Source organism: Marmota monax, unplaced genomic scaffold, assembly GCF_021218885.2.
Source record: "Marmota monax isolate L192 unplaced genomic scaffold, Marmota_monax_Labrador192_F-V1.1 WCK01_AAM20220418_F8-fsc00024, whole genome shotgun sequence".
Taxonomy (NCBI): Eukaryota; Metazoa; Chordata; class Mammalia; order Rodentia; family Sciuridae; genus Marmota; species Marmota monax.
In genome coordinates, this window is record NW_026695224.1 from 32,227,506 (window position 1) to 32,251,886 (window position 24,381).

Below are 24,381 nucleotides of genomic sequence, written 5' to 3' on the forward strand. Positions count from 1 at the left end.
CCTGCTGGGCTATGATCTTCATTGTCTCCTGGTGGCTGTACTGTATGGCAGTTTTCAAGGAAACTGGAGAAAGTATACATTCTCGATCATTTCTTTCAACTGCATATCACTACAGTGATCTCAAAACAGGAACCTATGGATAACAGCTCTGTTCCTTTGGGGTTTACTAGGTACTAGCTCTCAGGTTGAGCATTTCCTAGGCATCATCTCATGTAATCCTTGCAGGAGACTCATGAGTTCCAGCATTACCCCCATCTTGCAGAGGAAGAGACTGAGGTTCTTAGAAGTTTGTCCAGCCACCCATCTAGGACTTGGTGGAGCCAGAGCTGCTCCTAGAAGGTCCACCTCCAAAGCTGAGATTTTCAGTTACCCCAGTGGGTCGCCTGTCTGCTGTCCTCACTCTGAGTCCAGCCAGGAGCTGTCTGAATTCTGAGCCTAAGGGGGAGAGGCCAGGCTGGGAGGATATGAGTCACTGTCTCCGCTGGGGCACGCTGTGTGTTATGGTTGGCCCAGGCCTAGTGGAGAGGCCTGGCCCCTTAGATGGCTGGACTGGGAAGATGGACCTTGTCTTCCCCCTCAAGCCCACAGCCTGATGGCAGTCGGGGGCTTTGTGACATCAGATAAGAGGCATACTCTGGTAGAATCAAGATGTCCCACAAAGTCACCAGGCCTGGGCAAGCTGGAGGCAAGGGACATCCATCCCTTGCCAAGCTAAGCTTTTTAACATTTTAATGTGGGGTTCCCAAGGGTTCCTCTTTCCAGTTCCTGCAAAGACTAGTCCCCAGGAGGCCTGGGAGTCTTGAGCTTTGACACCGCCCAAGCTTCACGTCTCCCTCTCTCAGCTCCTGTGCTAGGCGAGCAGGAGACCCTCCCACCCCAGATGCATTTTTACTGTAGGGTTTGAGTGGCATTTTTAAAATTTGAAGAGAAAGCTTGAATCTCTCTTGATGTGTTTGCTGCATCTTTAGGCAAGAATTTATTAGTATATTATGGTTAATATAATCGTGGCCATAACTTCCTAATGAATGCAAATGGGGAAAATAAGATTTTATTAAGCAAGGACGATCATCTTAAAACCATTATAGCCGTGCGTATGGAAAACATTTCAGGATGCACCTGTTCTTAGGGTGAGTCCCACACCCTCACGGGTGCTGAGGACAGTGGGGACCTAGGCTGAGCCCAGGCAGAGGTTACCAGCAGTTGTATGATGCGGTCAAGTGACAGAACAGAGGTGTCTCTGCTCTGGTGGGAGTCAGCGCATGAGGCCAGACCTGGGGTGGGTGCTTTCCCCCAGGGGACACCCAGCAGTGTCTGTTACCATGACTGGGGAGGGGTACACTGGCAGCTGATGTATATGAATGCTGCCCACCTCCTGCACTACTCAGGAGCCCCTGACCCACCAGTAAAGAACTATCTTACCCCAGATGCCAGCAGAGTCGAGGGTAAGAAGTACAGCTGTCGGGGAGACTTGTTTTCCAGCCTGACTCTGTGCTGAGGTAGCTGACCTTCACCTCTCTGAACATCCGTGTCCTCATCTTGATGTGGTCTGCTACTTACACCAAGCTGAGGTTCTGTTCTGTTTTCTTCTGTTTCATGATTCTGGAAGAGGCTTCCTTTGAGGGTGGGGTTGGTTTAGGGGTGGGGGACTGACTCTCAGTGCTGCTGGGGCAAGGTGCCAGCCGTGGTGACACCTGCCATCAACTTGACACAGCAATGCCCAAGAGCAGGACATGAGTGTGGCCTGGACGCAGCCTCTTCCCCCTGGTTTCTTCCACCAATCATCTTGATCAAAGTGAGAAGCAGCCTGTGTCGGAGGCAGGCTCTAGGGTCACAGTGGGAGAAGCGGGCACACTTGCTTCAAGATGCCTGAGCCTCTTTGGTGGGGCAAGGCTGGGATGGGGCAGGCAGGCTGAGCTGGCACCTCAGGTAGGAGCTCTTCAGGGTTCACAGCCCACGTTGCCCCCCCCCCCGGGGGTCCTGGGTACAGCCCTGAGGTCACACAACCTGATACACAAGATTGGAGGGGAGCCCTGCCCCCTGGAAGCCGTCAGTTGCCTCTGTTGTCTCACATGGGTTTGCCATCCTGTGACCACAGCTGCCTGCACATGCCTGGGTGCCTGTGAGTGACAGTTTGGTATTGAAGGAACGAGCGCTTTGGGAACTTCACATGTACACGTGTGGACGTACACACGAACATACACTACATACAGTACATACAGATGCAGTTGAACTTCACTTGCTCAACACGCTGCAGTGAGAAGAATCCGCCAGAGTCAATCTTGGAGACAGATTAAACCCAGAGACCATGACAGCAAGAGGCTCGTGGGTCTGGTTGGAGTTTCTGAGAGGGGGTGGGGACACCCCAGTGTTTCCTTGACTCAAAGATGGAGGCAGGAGAGAAAAACTGGTGTGTGGGCGACCACTGTGGACTCCAGGTAACAGCAGGCATCAGCCGCTGACCAGGCCCAAGACCCTCTTCAGACCTTAATGTCCCCACCCTGGGGGAATGGAGACCACGGCTATGTCACTAGGCTGCTGAAGATGCATGAGGAAGCGGTTCACTGCGTGGCACCCACACAGGTCACGGGGAAGGGATGTCACGTCCTCTGGGAAGAATCAGGGGAGAGACGTCTTCAGACCTAAGAATCGGGAATCTCTTTGAGAAAGGGCCAGTGGCTCTCCCTGGCCGCCCTCACTAGCAGCAATTTGAACTGCTGACCACATTTCCCCCTTCACTTTGGCTGATGGGACCCACAGGAGAAACGGGTGGTCCTGCCATGGTGACAGATGGGGACCCTGAAGCTGGCAGTGATCCCACATTCTCCTGCTCTGTCTTTCCTTGCTTGTAACTGCACATGATTGTGCTTCGCTGTGCAAGCCACCTGAGTCCAGTGTGGATGGATGCAGATATATAAATAAATTGTAAAAAAGCCAAACCTTGAATCCATTCAATAATTCTCCAGGATTCTGCTTAGCTTCATTGTGCTGCTTCCAATTTGAGACTCGCCCAGCTTCTCCTATTGGCTGACTGTAACTATAAAGATAACTGATTCCTATGCCAAGTCCAACAGGATCAATTAAACTCCTTGTAAAAATGTCCCTAGTAGGGGAAATGCTGGGTGAGATGCTGAAATTTATCTGTCCAAAAGCAAGAGGCCAGTGCTTGCCTGGTTTTTGCTGCTGATCAAAGTGTTCTTCCTGCTTCTTGTCAACGCTTTGCCCAAGGTGCCCGTGACAGATGGCAACAGGATGTACACAGCCTCTGCTTTGATTTTAATAAAAAAAAAAATCCTGACTAGAGAGAAAATGAACGGTGGAAGAGATTGAGGATTAGGTCCTCCAAACTAATTACGCCGAGTCTGGGCACATCACGACCTCCTCAGCATGGCCGTTTCGCCATGATGGGGGACTTTGTGATTCAAAAGAGAAGTGGAGAGATGCCTCATGCTGCCAGGCCTTCTGACCCTTCCCCAGATTTGAACTAGGGCTGGTGGCTCGGTGCTTACTTGTATTTTTATTTAGAAAATTAGGGGCACAACTGGAAAATGATAAAAGACCATCAAGCCTCTTAAATGTTGGAAAATGTCTCCACGAGCATATTCCACGAGCTGGCAGGCACTCCGCAGGAGAAGGGCCTGCTGCGATGCCCAGCACAGGATGGCTCTCCTGTCCTGCCAACTGGATCTGCTCTCTGCCCCAGCTGGACTCTTCTGCCAGGTCTACCCTGACCCACACGTCAATGGTGATTTAACCCTTGAATGCACTTCTTGACTTCTAGATGCACTTCTTTCCTGGCCCAAGGGCAGGATGATGTGGAAATCTGGGGTGATTTGTGATGTCTTAAATATTCATGAAAGTGGACCGTGGCATGGACAGGCCTGCATTCAATCCCAGCTCCACTTCTCCCTCACAGAGCAAGTTAGAGAGCCCGTTTCTATATCCACAAAGTGCAAAGGTGTGCACCATCAGTTGGCAGCTTGACCTATTGTTCTCTAGGTGAGCGGGAGAGAAGGATGGGAGCTTCAGGAACAAAATGAGGATAAGAAATTCATAGTGGGACCCAACCTGAAGCCCAGGGTCAAGGGCCTTGTCTCTTCCCCACCCACTTAGGCTCCTAGGTGTGGTTCTTGGTCTCTGTCTATCCCAGTTCTCTGATGTTGGGACCACCGTGTAGAAAGTCTCCAAGAGGGACTTCTGGAGAGCTGCACCTCAACTGGGCTGGTCACTTTAAAGACTTCTTCCTGTGTATTCTTGATTAAATGTGTGGAGTGATAAATTAAACTGGGGCTTTATAACTGTGCACAAATTGTGGTGGTTTGGGGATTTTTTTAGACAATGACTTATACTAATAACATTCATTAAAATGAGTGAGGACATTGATTTATCTGGAAAGCATGGCTCTACAGAGGCGTGGCCACTGTCTGACTGTTTAAAAAAAAAAGACATTTTTACCACTAATATTTTCAGAGAATGAGCCAGAGAGGCGTGACTTGTTGGAGATTGCAGATCCTATCGGAAACGCCTTCATCCAGCAGTGCTGGTCGCTGATTATCAAGATGAACCTTCTTAATGGACCCAATTTAAATTAGACTCGAGGATATGTAGTGATGTTTAGCCAGCTTCAGTGTCAGGACTAGCAGAAGATTAGCAGGTGCCAGTAAAACCCCAGCTCTGGGCACAGCCTTGCTGCCACCCCGAGCAAGATGAGAGGGCAGACTTTGAAGGGTCTGGCACATGGTGTTCTTCTTATGTGTGGCTTTCTGGAGTTGAACATGCACCCAGGACTGCTGACATGTCTCAGATGTGACCAACACGTAGGTGCCAGGGACAATTAACAGAGCTGTGGCGGCAAACCCATTAACGCCCGGAGAGAATCTGCCATTCAGAGGCACTAATTTAACATGACACCAACAGGGGTGTTTATATGTGCTCATTGTGGTATCAGGCATTCTGCTGTAATTGAGTTAATTAAAAGTTAATGGCACAGAGCACATCACGATGCTGTAAGTGACAGGCACGTGACCAATCCTCATGCTTTCTTGTTTGAGTATCTTTCACTCACCATCAAATTCTACTTCTGAGAGATCCATTCCACATCACTGCCTCTCCTCTCTTTGAAGAGAGTACACACTGCTCCATTTGATATATAAACAAAGGGAGCTGGAGAAGATGAAAGGAGGCTGTGTGCTGTGCCTAAAGATCACCCGCCATCGCCAGACTCGCGCTGAGGGGACACGCACATCCCTAGCTATGGCTGCACCAGGACAGGAAGACAGACACAAGGCTGTTGCTCCCCAGTGGTTTGGTTAAGATGGAGGCATGGGACAGGATAGTGTGGTGTGTAAGAGAGTGAGTCGAACATCAGGTTGGTTGCGTCTTCAGCAGGTGGAAGCTGCTGAGCCTCTGAGCTTCAGTCTTTGGTGCAATGCGGAGCTGGTAAGAGTCTGTGTTGTCCATGTTGCTGGACACGTCAAAGGCACAGGGAGAATTTGTCTAAGGAACTTGGCACAGGGTTGAGCCCACAGGGAGTCATCGGTACAGGCTGGATAGCTCTTATTTGAGCCAGGGGGTCGCTACCCTAGGCTTGTCCCTGCTTGCTCTTGTTTGGGCCACCCAAGGGGTTCTGGATGTTCATTTTCATAAGTTTTTGGTTGACTCATTTACATTGCAAATACCTCAGCAAAGAGCGTGAAGCACAACACTACCCGTAGAAGCACTTAGAAATCTGTCATGTCAGGCCAGGCGAAGTCAGCAGGAAATTCTTGGCTGAGCAAACCTACTGTGGTTATGCCTAGAGGTGGAGGACAGACAGGAGAGTAGCTCCATGTCCCTCGTGTGTCCAGTGCTGCCAGCCACAGCAGGAGACAGGTGGCCTCTGGGACCCGGAAAACCAAGAATCCATCATGGGTCATCATGGAACCTAGCAAACAAAATTCCCAAGTAATTGTAACCCTCAAGAAAAAGAAAGCAACTCTTGCCTGGGTCTTTCTTGGGACAGCTCTTGGCAAAGATCAAAGAAAATGACTTTCAAACTTTTATAGATGGATCCAACAATAAAGCACAAGCCCTTGTTGTGCATCGAAGCTTGGTGTCCCCAACACACCCTCCGAACAATGTTCAGTGTCGTCCTTGCTGGCCTGACCACGGTGCTGCTTCCTAGCTTCTCTCCCACTGTTTCCTGTTGTTTAAAATGCCAGTCATGACCTGCAGATTGATTCCGTGATCTGGAGGTGAATTGTGACACCTAGTTTTAAAAACGCTGATCCAAGATGTTAGGTGGGAACATATTTCTACAAAAAGCCCTTCAGTGGAGGGTCAGGAATGAGTGGGGCTAGGGGTCTGGCATTCTGGAAAGAAGTCAATTTTGTATTAGTATCTATTATCTTTCTCCATCTCATCCCTGGCCCCAGGGGGATCCATTGGGCTGGTGCTCCCCCCACCCAGGCGAGCCCTGGGAGCAGACCACTTGGCTGCCCTGTCTCTTGGGCATGGCCCCAATGCCTTTGGTGTACATTAGAATCACCCGAGATCCTAGTTGGGGGGCTGAGATTCTGCATCTCTATGGCTCCAGGGCAATATCACAGCTGCTGGTGCCCCTGGACCACACTCTGAGTAGCAAGGGAAGAGAAACCACAGAGGGGAGACCTGGTGTTTCCAAGCTGCCACCTATGGTCCCATTCAGTGAGGCTCTTCTCTCATTCAAGGGCATCTCCTGGTCATTCATTTTTAGAGACTGATCATGTCGTTTAATATGCATGGGAATTTGAAAAAACACTCAAATGAAGCTAAACATTAACAAAGAATGTTTGAAAATCATGGGAAACTCTTGGAACTGAAGGAAGCTGAAGATCCAGGCTTTTGAGAGGCTGTGAGGTGGGAGGGCTGGGGGTTAGGTGGTAGGAACAGGTGGAAGTCTCCCAAGGTGAGGTCACTGCAGTGAAAGGTCCTTGAGCCATGGCAGTGCACAACTTCTAGGGAGATGAGTCCCCCGTAGCTTCTTGGGTGACAGGTGTCCCCTTAGCCAGGGAAGACAAGGCATCTTGATTGACAGCAGACACACCAGGACAGGACTGAGTTGCCCTGGGCAGGCAGACCCTGCGGCAGCACCACCTGGGCTCTTGGAAATCTAAAGAGCACTGAGAGAGCAAGAGTGCTCTTTCCCAAGTGCCAACTCCAACAAGCACCGTACAGATCTGGAAACTTAACCTCTCAGTAAGCCCAGGCTGTTTCACTGGGGATGCTGTTGCCCTCTAGGGGACAGTGGACAATGTCTGGACATTTTTGTTGTTGTCACCCCTGGGTCGGGGGTGTTACTGCCATTTAGCAGGTAGAGGCCAGAGTTGCTGCTAACCTCACACAGTGCACAGGGACAACTCCCACCACGAAAGACTTATCCTGTCCAAATGGTCACTAAATCCAAAGTTGAGAAAGCCCATGGTAGACATGCAGCGTGGTGAGGGTCTTCTCTGTTGTCCTCCCTTCATGGACAGTGGGAAGTTAGCTAATAGCCAGGGTGGCAGGTCCAGAACTGGGTGGCTTCAGGACACCCTACTCCTTGCTTGACTTCTGAAATACAACCTCGCATGTGCCTGCTGGGAAGAGGAGGGTGGGGACACACCCACGGGGGAATCTTACGAATCTCTTGTGGAGAGATTGTGTGTCCCCCTTGGAGGTGTGTCCCCTCTGCTCATCGGATGTGCTGTGTTGTGTGCTGGAGCTGCTCCAAACTAGCAGGTTTTAACTGAACAGTGCCAGGTGGGTGGGCTCTGTGTCTGAAGTTACCTGGTGCAACTGTGTTCATGCTGGCACCGTGAGCAGGTTACCAAGTGACTAACAGCCGTGGATTTCCCCCAACATGCAGGTAGAAGATGCACAGCCAGCGTACTCCCTTTTAATATTCAGTGGCATAGATTGAATATCGCAGGGTAACAGCAGGCATCCGTGAGAGCTGGGTGTAAGGGCTGGCACCATGGCAGCCCTCATTTCCTCAGACCACATGGTGGGTAATGGGCCTCCATCTCTTGGATTCACCCACAGGGAAGAGGACATTGAGTCTGCAGGGCTGTGGTGTAACCCAGTATGCAGGAAGGGCCTGGGCATCGTGGTGACCCCATACCCATGCTGTCTCTCCTGAAGGGCTTGCCAGTAAGTGTAACTTTGGGGAGGCATTTTGTTTAAATGAGGAAATTTCACTTCCTCTCAAATACCCTATGGTCCAGGTGCAGAGCCCAGGGTTTTTTCTAATTAGAGCCTGATCTGGGGAAGTAGAAGGCTATTTTGCATCTGAAAAGACCTGGATCTTCTTGAGACCCTTCAGGGTCTTCTCACTGGTGTCCCCAGCTTTGCCTGGGGAAGAACTCTGTGAGTTTAAAAACAGAAAGAAAGAAATCTGAAGCAGGGAAAAATGTATAAAGAAATATGGGAAAAAAAATCATAAATTTCAAGTTAAAGAGTTTCCTTAAAAATTCATGAGATGAAATGTAATAAATGCACTGGAATAACTTGTAACAAAAATATCAACAGTTTTCCTTTTGCAGATGTTTCTAAAATATCTGTGATGATTTTGATGGGTTTAAAAGCTTTCTCCCATGGCTTTCATGTTGTCTATTTTGATCATAAATTGAGTAAGATTTTGCCAGTCTAAATTCATTAGGCTTTAGTGTAATTGTATTTCAAACCAACCAGCTAAATTGATACACTGTTTGTCCCGAGAATGACTAAGTAACTAATAAGAGACAGAAGCACATTCTTTTAAACTTGATGTTCTTGGAGCCTGGCATACTGTCTGGTATTCAATAACATTTTGTTAAATAAGTGAGTGCAGTATAAGAAATAGAGATAAATAAGGAGAGAGAGAGAGTGTGGATAGGCCGAGTGTGGTTACACCAGCAAAACAGGAAGCTTAGCTTCATGTCCGTGGATTTGGTGATACGGTGGTTCTTGGGAGCTCTCAGATGGGATGTGATTACAGAAAGGAACTGCTCCAAGTTCTTGGACAGAACCTCCCCTTGATCGAGGTAGTGATCCAATTTCTCATCAAATGTTTGGAACAGTTCCAGGATCAATGAACGTAGAACTATAACCTTTGGTAGGATCGCACTGAGCTCAGATCTGTCTTTGGAAAACAGCCCTTTCCTGCTGGTTCTTTCTCTTGAGATGAGCAGACCTACCAGCCCTGCCATGGTGGATCTCAGATAACGGAGGCCTTTCTGGAACATTCTACATGTGGGAAAACGGCCTCAGGATCTTCAGGATGTGACCTGGCCGACAGAGCACGGGACGGCCTGTCCCCTTTCCACCCCTGTTACTAAGGAGGCCTCCGGCTCTCAGTGTTCTGTCCTCCATGTGTCCCACCCCGAGGCTCCTGGCCCAGCCTGGAAAGTGGGGAGGCGGCTTCAGTGGTGCCAGTCACGCTAGTCAGCCCCAGGTTTTCTGTCCACGACTACTCCAGGCTGGAGCAAGGGGACCTGGTATGTCCCACCACTCCCTGTCCAGGAGAACTGCCTCTTGTCAGGAATGCCCAGAAAGTCTTTCATACACAAGCTAAATTTAACCCTCGCTAATTATTCTCCTGTCCAGATCCCAAGCCCATCATTTCCAAGCTTCCAAGATAAAACTAATCCACGTATCCTGCTCCATTTCCTATTCTTGATCAGCACATGGTTTTCTCAACATACAGCCCTGACTACAGGTTGGAGATACCATCTCGGGGCAAAGGGAAGTGGACACAGGTTAGAGAGCCGGAGCAGAGCACGAACTTCTGCTGATCATTCTGATTTTTTCCATCCAGTGGAGTCCCCTCTTCAATGGAAACTAAGGTTGTCAGCCACCAGACTTTCTGTTGGATCACGTTGGGTTTATGGTCCCCTAGAAACTCAGATCTTTGTAATATTCTTAACGGTCCATGCCTCTCCCGTCTTTGCTTGGACAATTGCTTCTTTGAATTGGAATTTTGTTTAACTGCATCAGCATTATGTATAGACACACAGATACACACATATGTTTACGTGTGTAAATATATATACACACACTCTAAAATGTGTATGAGTGTTATATATGTGAACATATTATACACACATATACACACACACACACATGCACAGTTTATCCTTTAAAACTAACAAAGGCTAAGGTCATGTTTGAAGATCTCTCTGGATGCGATGGATGTCTAATGGTGCTTGCAGCTGGGGTCCACCTGTGCCCACCCCTCGTCTGTATTCTCTGGGGCTCCCTGGAAGCCCCTGCAGCCCTCCCTCCCTCCCTCCTGGTGTTACCTACGTATTGTTCAGTTCGTGATGACTCTGCCGTCACCCAGTTAGGCTGCGGTTTGAATTATAAACATTTACTTTTTCCCGTTGAAAGTAAAGTTTTTTGCTTTCAAGCTGTGCACATGGTTTCCTGCCCCTGCCATCTGCATTCTGTGTGGTGCTGAGACTCTGCCTTCAGTCACGGTTGGAGAGGTCACTGGGATGGATTTCCCATTTTGTGTACATTCTTGGTTTTCCTGGAGTCCAATGTTGTCTCTGTTAATTTTCCTATGTATTCATTATTCCATGTTCTGTCACATGTTCCCTTGGAACTGAGACTCCACTCGGTGTCTCTACATGTATCCAATTGTGTATTTTTTTCCTTGTTTTTGTTTATATCTTTGTTTTTGCTCTTGTCTTTCCTGGAGCTCTGTTTCTTGCTCCTGCCTCCTCTTGGTTGTTGCCCTGGGATTCACAATGGAACTCTCCCTGCCTCTCTTGGGTGTTGAATCTCTTCTTCTCTGAGGCCTTTTCCCCTTCCTTCTGAACTTCTGAATTACAGGTAGATTTGACACACCTGTGAAGAGCACTTGCAAGTTGAGCTGGGTATAGAATTCTGGGTTGATCACACTGTTCAAGAGCTGATGGATTTCTTGGGGGTCCTATCCAGTTTTCTTGTCTTTTCCCTCCCTACCTTTTATTCTTGTTTGTTCTTTGGTGTCATGATTTTAATTTCTAATACCACTTCCTGGCTCTTTTCACAGTCGTCTTTATAGGAATCGTCCTTGTTTCCTGAGTGCAATATCCCTCCTCTCACTCCAAGGATGCTATTTACAGCGTTGTTTGTTTTAAAGATTCTTCTGTTCTCTGTGGCTTTTAAATTCTCTTTTCTGTTTGTTTTGCCCTCTGCCATGTGAAAAAAAAAAAAAGAAATGAAAACTCTGTTCACATACTTGCACGGTGATCCTTTGTTGTCTATTATCTGTGAAGCCCTAAAAGGCTGTTTAGAAACTGAGCATGGACGTGTCTGTCAATGGATGAGGCTCAAAACGGATGTCTCCAATGTGAGCATCTATAACTATCCCCCCTTGGAACACTCAGGGGATTGAGTGTATCGCTGGCACTCTGGCAGTGAGCAAGGGCCACGCATCTCACCTCTCACAGATTTAATCCCTTCCTATTCAGCTCCTCTGTCCTACTGCAATCAAGTCAGAGCTGCTTTGGCCCACTCCTTGCTGAGAATAAATCTGTCCCTGGAGAGTTGGTGGAGGGACAGTCATATGAACACATGGGTTGGGTGAAAAGGCCCGAGAGTCTGATAGCTGTGTGAAGCCAAGTGGAAGGAACCCTTTGGCTTCAGTCCTGCATCACCCATCACATCAGCCTTCAGAGTGACGCCACTCTTCACTCCTTAGCATCACCAGGGCTCTGCAGGGGAATCCTCTTCTGAGTTATTAGATTCTGTCCCTTACTGCATCTTAGCTCAAGGATTTTTGTCGTTCAGCTAAGTCAGTTGCCGCCTTGCTCTACTGTTCTCTCTGATCTAAATTGTGTTGACATCTCTCAGCTGCTGCTGACCCATCTCCTCTTCATTTTCTCCTTATGGATTTATTTCTATTTTTTCATGAAATACACTTTTGGTGGGATATTTGGAAACAGAGACAAATGTGAATCAATTGGCCACATTTAACTTGGTTACATAGAAGGGTTTTAAGATGTTTGATGGATTGCTTTATATATTTTAATTGCTTTCTCTACAATGATGCTTTTTCACAAGGATGTATGGATGCCTGTGACATGGTGGTACTATCTGGGTCACAGAGGGATGACAAGGAACCAGCTAGAGAAAGCACTTTTTAAGAAGTTCTTGAGTGACTGTCTTATGCCTTGAAATCTTAGAGAATAATGATTTCGTTTTAACTTTTTTCTCCATCTCTACTTACCCTGGACTTTCACTGGTCATTCTCACCAAGAGAATATATAAAATATGAAACTCTAATTAGAATCCAAGTAGGAGTCTCATAGGCTGCTAAGAAAACTAGCTAATTAACGTGGATGTGGCAAGCGACAGTGAGGCTGTAGCCCATGTCACCAGCCGTGCTCGTCACCACATGCTCAGAACAGCACAGGGATGCAGATAGCAAACCCATGTTACAGAGGAGAGGGCAGAGGCTCAGGGGAGTAAACAACCTCTAAGGTCACATACATAGAAACAGCGTTTGTCCCTGACTCGGGCGCAGTGCTGCTAGGCGTCATGACACACCTGCACTGTTCTGTTCTCTTCTGCAGGCAGTTGGTGTCACTGATGCCCAAGAGCAGAGGTTTCCTTGAGTAGGTAAGCTCTGCTCTGAGGCCAGGGCCATAGTTCCTCCCATGGGGACACTCTTTAGTGCTCATTTTAGCTATAATAATCAGTGAAGGGTTAGGGTTAGGGGTATTGAAATTGAGTTTATCACCAGATGACAGTTACATATTCTGACATCCAGGCTAGTTGTCCCTGCAGTCCCAAGAAAGTACCCTGCTTGGGATGGCCTTCTGCTGGCCCAAGCTCTGCTCTCCACACTCCTGGGCACACTGAGAAGAACAGAACCTGGGCTCTGCCCTTTGCCAAGTGCCTTGCTCAAGGTGAAGGGGTCTGAGCAAGGAGAAGTGCGTGGCAAGTGCTGAGCCCCAAGGATGGAGGGGCTCTGGCACCTCAGACACCCGGGCCTGTAGCCGCCTCTCCCCTCACTTGTGATGGCCACTGATGGCACCTCCTCCTCAGGTGCCCCCCACCCCTCCAGGAGGTCCTCAGTGAGCAGTCCTCCTTCAGGCTGGACTCCCTAGCAGTCACCTCCTCCTGACCCTCCTGGACCCAAAGGTAGCTCCACCTCCCAGCTGAGCCTGGGGCCACTGTCCTTCACTCTTGAGCTCACTGCCTGGCCCACACTGTGACGCTGTTGCTCTGGATGCGGCAGCTGTGGCTGCTGCAGTCCCAGCTCTGTGTCCACTGGGACACCTTCACCTGCCACCATTTCCAGGCTCAGCTTCCTCCTGGGGAGGTGAGGAGCCGTGAAGCCACGAGGGGGGCAGAGGCTGTCCTGCCTCGCTCTGTGCTGAGCGCATTAGAGGCCAGAGGCCACAACAGAACCCCAGCCTCTGCCGTGCTCGGGAAACCCCACCTGGCGGAGCACAGAGCTGGGGTGGAGGGAGCTCGGGCACGGTCAGTTCCAGGCGCCCCAGACTCGGGGCCGTTCTCTCCATTTCCCTGTTTGTCACTCTGAGCTGCTGGTTGTCCCTGGGCTTCTCTCTGACTCCAGCTACAGACGCCACAGGCAGACACCTCAGCTCCCAGTGGGAGACGGGCAGCTTCTGTCCCTCACAGACATCCCCAGGTCCAGCAGGGCCCTCATGCCTCCATGGCCAGACAAGTGAAGTGTCTCCTGGTCACTGGACAGGGACACAGGATGGCAGAAAATCAAGTATCTCTCAGCTTGGAGGGGGACACTTTGCATGGCCACATGCTGTGTTGGAAGTAGTGGACACTCAAATATAATTGACTGTTTTGCCAAAAAAGGGAGGATTTTAGACAAGTACTGCAAAGTCTACTGTATGGCCCTACCTGGGCCCTGTCCTTCCACCAGGCCCGTCCTTCCTCCTGGGCCCCGTTCTTCTGCATGGCCACCTTCCTTCTGCCTGGGCCCCTTCCTTGCACCAGCACAAGCCTAGCCACATCCCCGGCAGAGGTCAGCCTGGCTTCAATCCTGGGCCCTGCCCTGGCATGTGCCACAATGATAGACACAGTTCCTTTCCATGACAAGGAGGCAAAATAGAGGGGCGGCAAATTCTCTGGGCCTTGGAAAGGGCCGGTGTGTGTTCCCGACCTGCCTTGGGTTGGCCATGGCAGCGTGAACTTCAATAAGCTTTTTCATCTGTCGGGGCCTTGACTGCTGCATCTGTTAAAATAACAACATCTCTCTTGAGAGCTATCGTAAAGGCTGAATGTTCATAGCCAGGTAGAGGTAGGTGGGTCAGCCATACGCAGGTGGATATTAGGATAAGACCAGAGGAAACCCCCAATAAGAGTAATTGGAAAAATCAGAATTATGAACATTAAAAAATAACAGGCAATCTCAGCACGATGATTAACATTTGTGTGTGTGCCCAGACGTGGGAGATGCATGTGGTATCCACACTCAGGTAACATACAGTCTTCGTAATATGCAAGAAACCTAGAAAGTTCCATGAAAGCACAAACAAGAGACCGTGGACAGTGACACTCCTCATGGCTGTGCATGGCCAGATGTGTCTGGCACGCCCTCAGTTCTGTTCGCAGAGACGCTGCTGCCGTGTGGCTCCTGGTGCCAGGGAAGGGGCCACAGCTGTTCCGACTTACTAGTTTTTCCAGACTAACAGGATGTGCAATCTAGTATATATTTTCTGATTTGTGAATTTGTTAACATGATTCAAATTATAAAAACATTCCAGATGACATTCAATTGCATATATATTATAGACATTATGCACAAAATATGCATTTACGCATTGCAGAGAGCACTGCTGACGTGGACTGGCAACACACTTCAGTGGAGCATACTGGTCTCAATAAATTACCCCCAAATTTGTCCTCCTCCTACAAATCCAGCTGTCTGGATTTGAACTGAACACACTGTGATAGACTCAGGGATACAGCGTACATCCCATGAACCACCTTGGAGCGTGACCACGGAAGCTGGCCACGGCTCACACAGGGTCAGCACCACAGGGAGAGAGCTGCTTTGCTCCCTACCCACTTCCCGGGCTCTGCCTGGTGCTCTTTGGTTCTCCATGGCTGGAGGTAAGCTGGGCCACAAGACAGGTACAAGGGCAAAGCCAAAGTGGAAAGGTCCCTAGATCATCAAGGAAACCTCGAGGACCGTTTGTTCTCACGAGCCAGCTTCTTGGCGTCCGCTTTAGGAATCCAGTGCTGCTGTGCCTTTATTGTTGATGTTTTAAACAAAAATGCAATGGCCCCGTGAGCCCAGAATTCTTGAGCATCGCTTTTTTCTAAGCAATTGCGTTCTGTCCTAGTTTTTGAAAACATGAAGCTTCTTGGAAACGCAGCTATCATTGTCTGGAAGATTTTCTGCCATCAGTGGGAACTGACAGGGCTTCATGTCCCACCACACCAGCCCTCTTCCTAGGACCCTAGGAACGTCTGAAGTGCAGGGCAGATCCTGTCACCAGCACTTGTATTATGAAACTTTACATTAAAATGTTAAATGGCATATTATTGCTGGATGCATAATAGACCTGTGCCTTCCTGTCACACAGATCGGCTCTCAACTGTGCCAGGTCATCCCTTTGGACCTGGGAGTATGGAGATCAAGTCTCAATCTGGAGGGAGAATGAGATGCCGTGTCAGTTATCAGGATAGGACAAAAGGGTGGCAGCAGGGTCCACAGTGCCTTGGGACTCAGGAGGGATCCCCAGCCCAGCAAGGTCAACGGGGGCCACCTCAGCCCAGAAGGCTTCAGTGGGCACTGGGTGAATCTGGCTTGGTAGTGTTACCGCTGTTGGCCGGTGACGAGTCCTTGCTTCCCCGATGTTGAAGAATAACACCAGAAAAGCACACGCCGAGGCCAGGTCAGAGTAGAAGTTAGAAGTTTATTAAGGGACAGCAGAAAAGACTTCTCCGGGAGGAAGAAGGGGACCCAAGAGGTGGAATCCGATTGGCGGGCAAATGTGTTCCCCTTTTTATAGGTTTGGTGATGGAATGCAAGGGGGAAGGGTTAGGACACAGGTGGGCCAAATGGGCAGGAAGGACTTAATTATCACTTTTTGGGATGGGCTTATCACTTCTCTGGGATGGGCTATCTCCAAATCTGTTGGGGGCTGTTTCCTGGGCTCCATTAACATTTCTTTGGGGTGGACTTTGGCCTAGGGCCTTTCTGGGACTTCATTAACATTCCATGAGTTGTCCTGCATTTCCTGGAATCATTGTCAGCATGGCCTCCATTTTAGATTTCACTCGATATTAGACCCGATTTACCTAACTACACTGACTACCTAATTTTAAATCTGGCTTCAGTAGTGCCGCCCAGGCCACAGCGTCCACTGAGTGTGACCACCTGGGCCCAATCATAAAATGACACAGCCTGTGTTAACACGAGCCACAGTAGTAGCCCACCTCCACACGCACAGCTCGGTGATGTACTTCCCTTCACACCTGGCTCTGAACCCCCACCTCTGCTTCAGCACATGGAGAGGGACGGATTTGAGCAGCACCCTCTCCCCCTCCCACGGGCCTTCGTGTTTGAAGGAACCACCCTGGAAGCCCACTGAGTCCTCCGCACCCATATCCTCCACAGGGTCAGGTTCCACAGCTTACGAAGTGAGGGACTGGCCCCAGGAAAGCCCGAGTGGGATCTGACAAAGTGAACGGGTGTATTTTCAGAACATGGGGCGGGGAGAAGGTTTGCATCCCAGCTCTTGAACTTATGCACTACGGGGTTGAATCGATGAGCTGATTTCTCTTTATCTTCATTTAGATGTACAAGGGGAGTTTGGGACTGGTAAGGCACAGCTCCTAGGGGTGCTGTTTACTTAAAATGGCATGTACAAAGCCCTTTGTGGGAGATAAAGGGCCACATTAACCTTAGTTGGGTGGTGATGGTGGTGGCGGTTGGTCATATTGTTCCCTGCACTTCCCGTCCCCACCAACACAGTTCTGCCCTTGTCTCTGACCTCTGCCCACCTTCCCTTGTCCTGTCCTTGCTCCTCAACACGTGGTCCTAAATGCAGCTCACCATCCACGGAAGGTAACAACTCGGCCCTTTCTGTGCACTGGGGGGGATGTGATCTGATTCCTCTGCCCTGCTTGCTTAGACCCCCTGCCAAGCATTTCTATGCTAAGTTAAACAGAATTGATTGAGGCTAGATTTACTAAGTCCTCTGAAATGGTTCTATTATTTCGAATACAAGAAAATAATGTACTACACCTCCTGAGAAATATATCTTCTGCAACATTTTCATTAATCTCTTTATTAAACTAAACTGGCTTCTCTTTGGAAATTAATTACTGAAGTAGTATTGAGAATTTTAATTTCCACAATATACCAGCAAGAGATACCGCTGTTTCTTTATACACTCTTACACAGCAGGGCCATAATCTATTGAAATAAGCCTGAAAAGGGGGCAGCTTGTAATTAAAACAGTATAACATAAGTGTTTGATGACTCTCTTAGAGCTAAAATGGCCCTGTCGTGCTGTGTTTGGGTGGAATACAATGTATATTTAGGAAACAACTCTATATGGAGAATTCGGCAGACTCAGGTTTTACAGTTTGGATGTGGCATGTTTCACTGCAGTAATATGCCCATGAGAAATAGGGTTTGGTTTTGGCATCCCAGAGTTACATCCCTTCCTGTACCATGGGAAGGAAGTTTTCCTGATGAAGCCACCCCCAATGTGAAATTTAAAATATTTAAATCACGAAGTGGTGAGCATGAATTATGGGTGTTAGCATGTGCAGGTAAAGGTGGGTACCCTGGTCTCTGGGCGTGTGCACAGCACCCCAGCGTAGGTGAGGATCTGCATGCACGCAGCTTCTGCCTGTGCGTGAAGGCGCTCGCAGACACAGATTTAGCACTTCATAATTCCCCCTCAAGTTCAGAGGATGCTTCATATTTTTCAAGACGTGCTCCTATCTATCATCTTCTACCCTCCCAGGCGTGTTTTCTCATGATAAGAATTATTTACACATCATTTACATTTACAGATTCACGTATTTCCTGGTGCCCAGCACATTCTGCAGATACTGTGTTCCTCTTCTCCCTCCCTCCCTCTCCCCCTCCTCTTCCTCCCTCCCTCTCCCCCTCCTCTTCCTCCCTCCCTCTCCCCCTCCTCTTCCTCCCTCCCTCCCTCAGTTTCCAAGCACAGTAACTTAAGATCACATCTTATCCATTTCATTCCCTTCCACCCCCCCCACCCCCACCCCCACCCCCGTGAGTCAGCTCCATCCATAGATTCCCTAAAAACAGGTTCTCTGCACCCAGGGGCTCCAGATGCAGCTGCACCAAATTCTTAAATAGACAGAACTGCCAGAAAACAGTGTGGTGTCAAGAGTAAGCAGCCTCTACTTCTGGAAGGGACGCTGTGGGGACACAGCTGCATGGGGATCCGTCCTGCAGGGGTCCTCAGCTGAGTTGCTGGCTCAGTGCCCCTCCTCGGTTCCCAGAGCATGTGGGGGCTTCGCTGTGAGGATGATGTCTTTCCCACTATCTGTCACTCTTTCCATCTTCCTGATTTTCATTCTATGTGGGTACTAACCTTACTCCATTCTAATTTTACGGTATCTATGTAGACGTAGATTTTGCATAATACTTATTGTTTACCACACATTGACAAAAGCATTGAAACTGGAATATTCATCCTTACCTAAAATAATTTTGCATAACACTGCGGAAAATGCATTTTATTATAATCCATAAACATCCTCGAGTCTGGTTTCCTTTTGGGCCAGGAGTTTAATGACTGGATTTAGAATTCAGTATAAAGTCACGGACCCATCCTGTTTCTGCTCTTTCTCCAGTCTGAAAATAAGGCCAATGCAGCGACCTCCTGGGGTGGGAGCGGAGGTGGAGAGGCAGTGGCTGTGCCTCGCTAGCTGGAAAACCAAGGCACAGAGACCCGGCAAGGGCCACAGCCACAGTGTGGACGAGCCTTGCTTCGGGAGACTCTTGTGTTGTCACAGGGTCCATTCCTTACTTATCTGGGGGTAGGTGCAACCATGAGGCTCTACACATAGGAGTTGATGATGGGGAGCCTGTGGCTGCAGGAACCCAGGTTGGGCCATTGGGACTGAGGAGCGCTGTGGGCATCTTGCAGAGGCTGGCAAGTGGGTGTTATTTCACACTTGGGTTCTTTAGCAATGCTGGGTATTTAGGAAGGAGGAGAGAACGATCCCATATGTGAGAGGAAGGGGAGCTTCCTGGTTGTCCTCGCTATTCAGTTCCTCCAGTGCCTTGAGCAGCCTTGAATTTGCAAACCTCCTGCCACAATTGCCTACCTGGTGCCTGCGATGATCAGCCCACAGACACGCACGACCACCACCAGTCCCTGTGCCCAGGGAGCCCTGTTCCTTCTAGTGAAATCCTTGGCATCCCTCCAGTGGTCCTCATGAGATATCGTCCTCTGAGCTCTTTTGTCCCATCCTCAGTAGATTCTTTTCTTTTCAGATAGCTCAGTTGAATCACACATTCTCTCTGCATGAAGTCTGGAGATACTCTAGTCTCTGGGATGAGTGCTCGGGGCAGTCCCCAGCTTGTCTCCTGGTGTCGATCCTCCAGTGACAATTCCTGAGTTAGGTGTGCGCAGAACTCTGCCCACCACTGAGGCAGAGGTGACCAGAGTCACTGCTGCTGTTGGAGGCACAGCTGGCTTCCGTTAAAGAAGCAGCACCTCAGAGAGACAGCCCAGAAGGGAGACGGTGTGCATAAAGAGCTGGAAACCATAATGTTCTGGTTTCTTGATGGAAATTGGGAAGTAATTCATGAGAGCCAAGTAGCCCACACAGGCTGGCACTATTTACAGAAGCCCCTTCTTGTATCTTTTCCTGCAAAGTCTTTGACCAGAATTGTTCACTTAGGATAATTAGAGAAAAAATTCTGTAATAAATTCTATGTGAATTTTAACCACAAATCAATTCCAATAAAAGTGCTACTTTCCCAGGCATCTGTGCAGTTGGGAGGAAATAATTTATGCTCAGGTCTCTTTAGCTGGATTAATCTCTTCAAACCTAAGTGATCCATGTGAAGACCTTGTCACTGGAAATTATTTTTGATCCAAAGCCTCCCACATATCATAATGCTAATAAATATTTGGGTTGTGCCTTAGCACTTACAAAGTGCTCTCCCATCCATTATGTCTCTTAATTTTTATATCGACTTTTAGCTATTTCATTCAACCATTATATGAGTGCCTCTTGTTTATTCAATCAAAAACATTACAGACTGCCTCTCCCTGTGCTAACTGTCGGGCACACCATGGCAGATAAGGCAAAGTCCTGAGTCAGAGACTAAATGCTCATGAGGGAGGCTGCAGGTGCAATGAAAAGTTATACAAATGTGCGGCTCAGTGTGAAGGATCCAGAAGCCAGGGGACAGAGCATGACAGGGAATGCTTGTCCCTCTGCCTAGAGGCTGGGCAGCCCTGATAACATGAGAGAATGAGCCCGAAGACAGCATTTCAGGCAAAGGGAACGTGTGTGAGGCCTCACGGAGCCTACCACCCTGCAGCTACAACTCTAAGCAACGCGGATATATTCCCGTGCTGCTAAAATTTTAATTTTAAAGGCTGCAGAATATTCCATTTTATGATGTCCTCATGGATTTTACAGCTTTCCCAAAGTTGCAGCTCAGAGCTCGGTGCATTTCTCCACTCCTACCTGAGCCTCAGGCCCCAGCCACTCATAATCATTTGGGTTAATAGGCCCACGTGGCTCCTGCAAATCTCCTAAGCTGGAGAGAGCACCTCTGACTCCTGGGGATTGGCAGGGCCCACTTAAGTGGCTTCCTCAAACTGAGTGAGAAGGATGCGGTGGGGGAAAGTGCCAGCATTGGAGGCTGGGCTCTCCAAGGTCCCGGGAGCCTCGAGCACAGCCACCCTGTGCAGATCAGTCCCTGTGCGGGGATTTTGGAAGTGGATTTTGCTGTCAGAGCTAATGACTCAGAGCTGGAATCGGCTTTTCCATTTCCACCTCTGTGATTAGCAGTGTGCTTAGTTAGGTGCTGCCAAGAGCCCCACTCCCCAGCCACCTGGGCTCTTGTGGGCGGGGCTCAAATAGACTTTCACCTCCTAATTTCAGGGGGCGGGGACAAATATGATATTTATGGACAGCCTTTCACCATGGTGAAAGGCTTATCACATTGTTCATCAAGTGTAATGGCTGTAAAACCCTATCAAATGCCAAGAAACCTACAGGTGCCACGTCTAAAAGTGGCTACATCAGACTCTGCGAGCTGAGATACCTGTGGATGAGCCTTGTTTGGTGGCTCATCTCCTGGCTCCCTGGGAGGAGCCCTGCCACGCCACTGCAGAGCCCTCTGTCTCCTTGTCCCTACCAGTCCCGAGGTGGGCTTAGTTTTCTCTGCTTACAAAGGGAGGGAAATTTCCACTAGGCGGGTCGAAAACAGTTGGTACAGAGCCCGGGGTCTACCCCACGTGCAGGACTTCACAGTTCTTGACCACTAAGAACTTGTCATCAGCCACACCACGTGACCAACAAGGTTTGCTGCAACCACTTTGATCACCCTTTGTGCCCTTCCGCCTCCCTCCCTGGACTCGGCCCTCACTCCCTCCCCGGACACCATCTTCAAGCCAGCAGCAAGCCCAGCCTTGTCCCTGAGACCAGCTCTATTTCTGCATCCCCAACACCAAGGTCCTGGAGATCCTCAGGCCTCAGTCTGCCTGCAAGCCTCATGCCCATGATTCAGCTGGGCAGGACGGCAGGCAGGAGGGGGACTCAGGGACAAGGCCAGTTTCAGCCAAGGCTGGAGGTGCAGAGAATGTTCTGGAAAGGTTTGTGGCTCAGCCCTTTTGTTTATCTCCTCCCATGGTGGTGCAGGCTCTCCCTCTGGGTTAGCTTCCTGCCCCTCTATCAGTGCTAAAGAGAAAAGGTTTATTTGGGCTTACAGTCTCAGAGTTTTCAGTCCATGACTGATTGGCCCATTGCTTTAAAATCCAAACTACAGCATTCCCCCGGGTATTTGGCCTCTACCCTGAGTGAGGAGTCTTCCCACCCCTGCTGGGAGGGCCCTGCACAGGCTCCCTCCTCACACTAGGCCTCAAGCCCTCCCGAACTGTCCTTCTGTGGCCATCTGATTCCTCGCTCTCCACTGGGCAGTGCCTTCCTGCGAGGAAGGGATTGTGAGAAGAATCTCCTCCCTGGCAGGGGTCTGATTTGTGAAACTTGCTGAATGCATTCTTTTAAAAAAATAAATAATAGAAATGTGTGTGAAGGATCCCTCGCCTCCACAGCTATGGCTTGGGACAAGGAGTGATTGTGAAATATGCCAACTCTCAGGTCCTGGCCCAGATCCGACAGAAACCCCATGGCATGAACCGTGATGGATTTGGAAGCAAGCTCCCATCAGAGTTTGGGCGCTTCTTTGTCAGCAGGTAAAATCCAGCCTTGGTTCCGTTCGGGTGTGCTCCGCAGTGTGGTCTTGGCCAGTCCTCCTTGGCCTCCCCTCCCTTCGCCCCACCTCACCGAGGCTCCTAGGAGAAAACACACCTGGGGGACTGCCTGTCACCCTCCCCTGCCACAGAAGCTCCCGAGGCACGGGTCTCTGTGTGGCTCCGCCTCACCCCTCAGAACTGGGCCTGGCATACAGTCACCGCTCCACAAAGGCACAGATATATGCACAATTCACCTACAGAGCCGAAAAAATTGATTAGGGCCCTCCACAGCTGAGAAAGAAGAGGCCGGACCCTAGTAGCTTGAGATAATATTGACTTTTTTCCTTTTTCCCTTTGATTAGAAGACACTTGAGAAATGAGGGCAGCCATCCTGTTCTCCCTGGTGCCGTTGGGTCATGTCCACTAACAGAAACCAGTGTGGGCAGCTAGTTTCCTAATCAGATTAATTAAATTCAGATGTTGAGCACAAAGACCTCCCTGCACCTTTACCCAAGTAAACAAGACAGTGTGGAGGCTGATGCTCCTCCAGGCTCCCTGAGCCCCTGTGGTGACGAGCTGGGCTTCTGACCTCTGCTGAAACTGCAGGGAAGATGGGGTGGCTGGAGGGACATGCATGGTGTGCAACAGTGGCTCAGGAGGGGCGCTGGGTCCTCACTGGCTTAGTGGACACTCAGGACTGAGTCTGATCCTTGGGTGAAGAGAGACACTGGGTCTGCTGTTGCTTGTCATCATTAAAGATTTGGATCCAGGATTGCACACCTGTAATGCAGCAACTCGGGAGGCTGAGGCAGGAGGATCACAAGTTCAAGGCCCTGAACACCTTGGAAAGACCCTGTCTCAAAAAGGGCCAAGGATGTGGCTCAGTGGTAAAATGCCTCTGGATTCAATCCCCAGTACCAAAAACAAAAACAAAAAAATATTGGTTAGGTTTTATCTCTGACCCCATGGTGTTGTGGCCCAGCTCAGGTGAACTATACGTTCTGTTCAGAATGGATAACCCTCTGCATCAACTGGAGGCCAGGCATGGGAAAGGGCGGAGGACAGTGGGAAGGACAAGATGGTGTCACAATAAGGCATAGCTATTGAGCTTGAGAACTTACAAGCTAATGAAGCTTTTTCTAGTTTGTGCTTTATGTCCTATATTAGGGAAAGAATGAGATGACTCTTAATGAAAAATGCAGGTTCACTTAAATAATCATAATAGAAGAAGAAATGCAAAGGGAGGGAGCTAATTAGACTCTGAATGCCCAGGCTGACATGTTCAGGGGATCATCAACCCGGGACTCGGCAGGTGCTCATGAGCATGTGGCTCTTCCTCCCACACTCAACAAGTTTTCCTGAATCTGTGACGGATGTCCTGTCCCACCCCAGGCATCCACCCGAAAAGCTCTGCCTTGAGTTGTTGCACTTATGGAGCTGAGATCTGTCCCCCACGGTTCAGCCCTGTTCATTAGAGGTGCCAGGAGCCCCCAGCCCTTCTGCAGAACCTCCACCAGGCAGTTCCTGGAGATTCTTCTCTTGTCCTCTGTCTCCTTGCATCTGAGTCTTTGGTGTTTCCCTGTGCGACTCACACACACCAGGGTCAGTGCTCCTCTCAGACACCTCTGCGTTCCCAGAGCTGTCACAGTACCTGTCATGCAGAGGTCACTCGGCAAACATTGGGCAGATGCACACATTAGCTCCCTTCTCAGAGAGGAAGTGCACGGTGTTGAGCAGGAGGTTTGGCATAAACTGTTTTCCAGTAAGTGCTTTTATAAGTAGAAAGAACGTGCACTACGATGACAATTAGGGGTGTAATAAGCACATCCCTCACTACCATGGCCCAGCATGACCTAGCACCTGCTGTACCTGCATCCACGGGCAGCACTCAGGCCTGTGTCCACCAGCACAGCTCAATACTGCAGTGTGCACCACGCTGACCGTGGGACTGGAGGGCGCCACTGGGCAGGTGACTTTCCTCTTTATGATAATGGTG

The 24,381-nt window shown here is 49.4% G+C and overlaps 1 protein-coding gene across 2 annotated transcripts in view; it reads left to right on the forward strand.

Moving 5' to 3' along the window:
• The window catches only part of Cdh13 (cadherin 13), an 873,206-nt gene that overhangs the window by 504,042 nt on the left and 344,783 nt on the right, over window positions 1-24,381 (forward strand). The gene's annotated exons all lie outside the window — the stretch shown is intronic.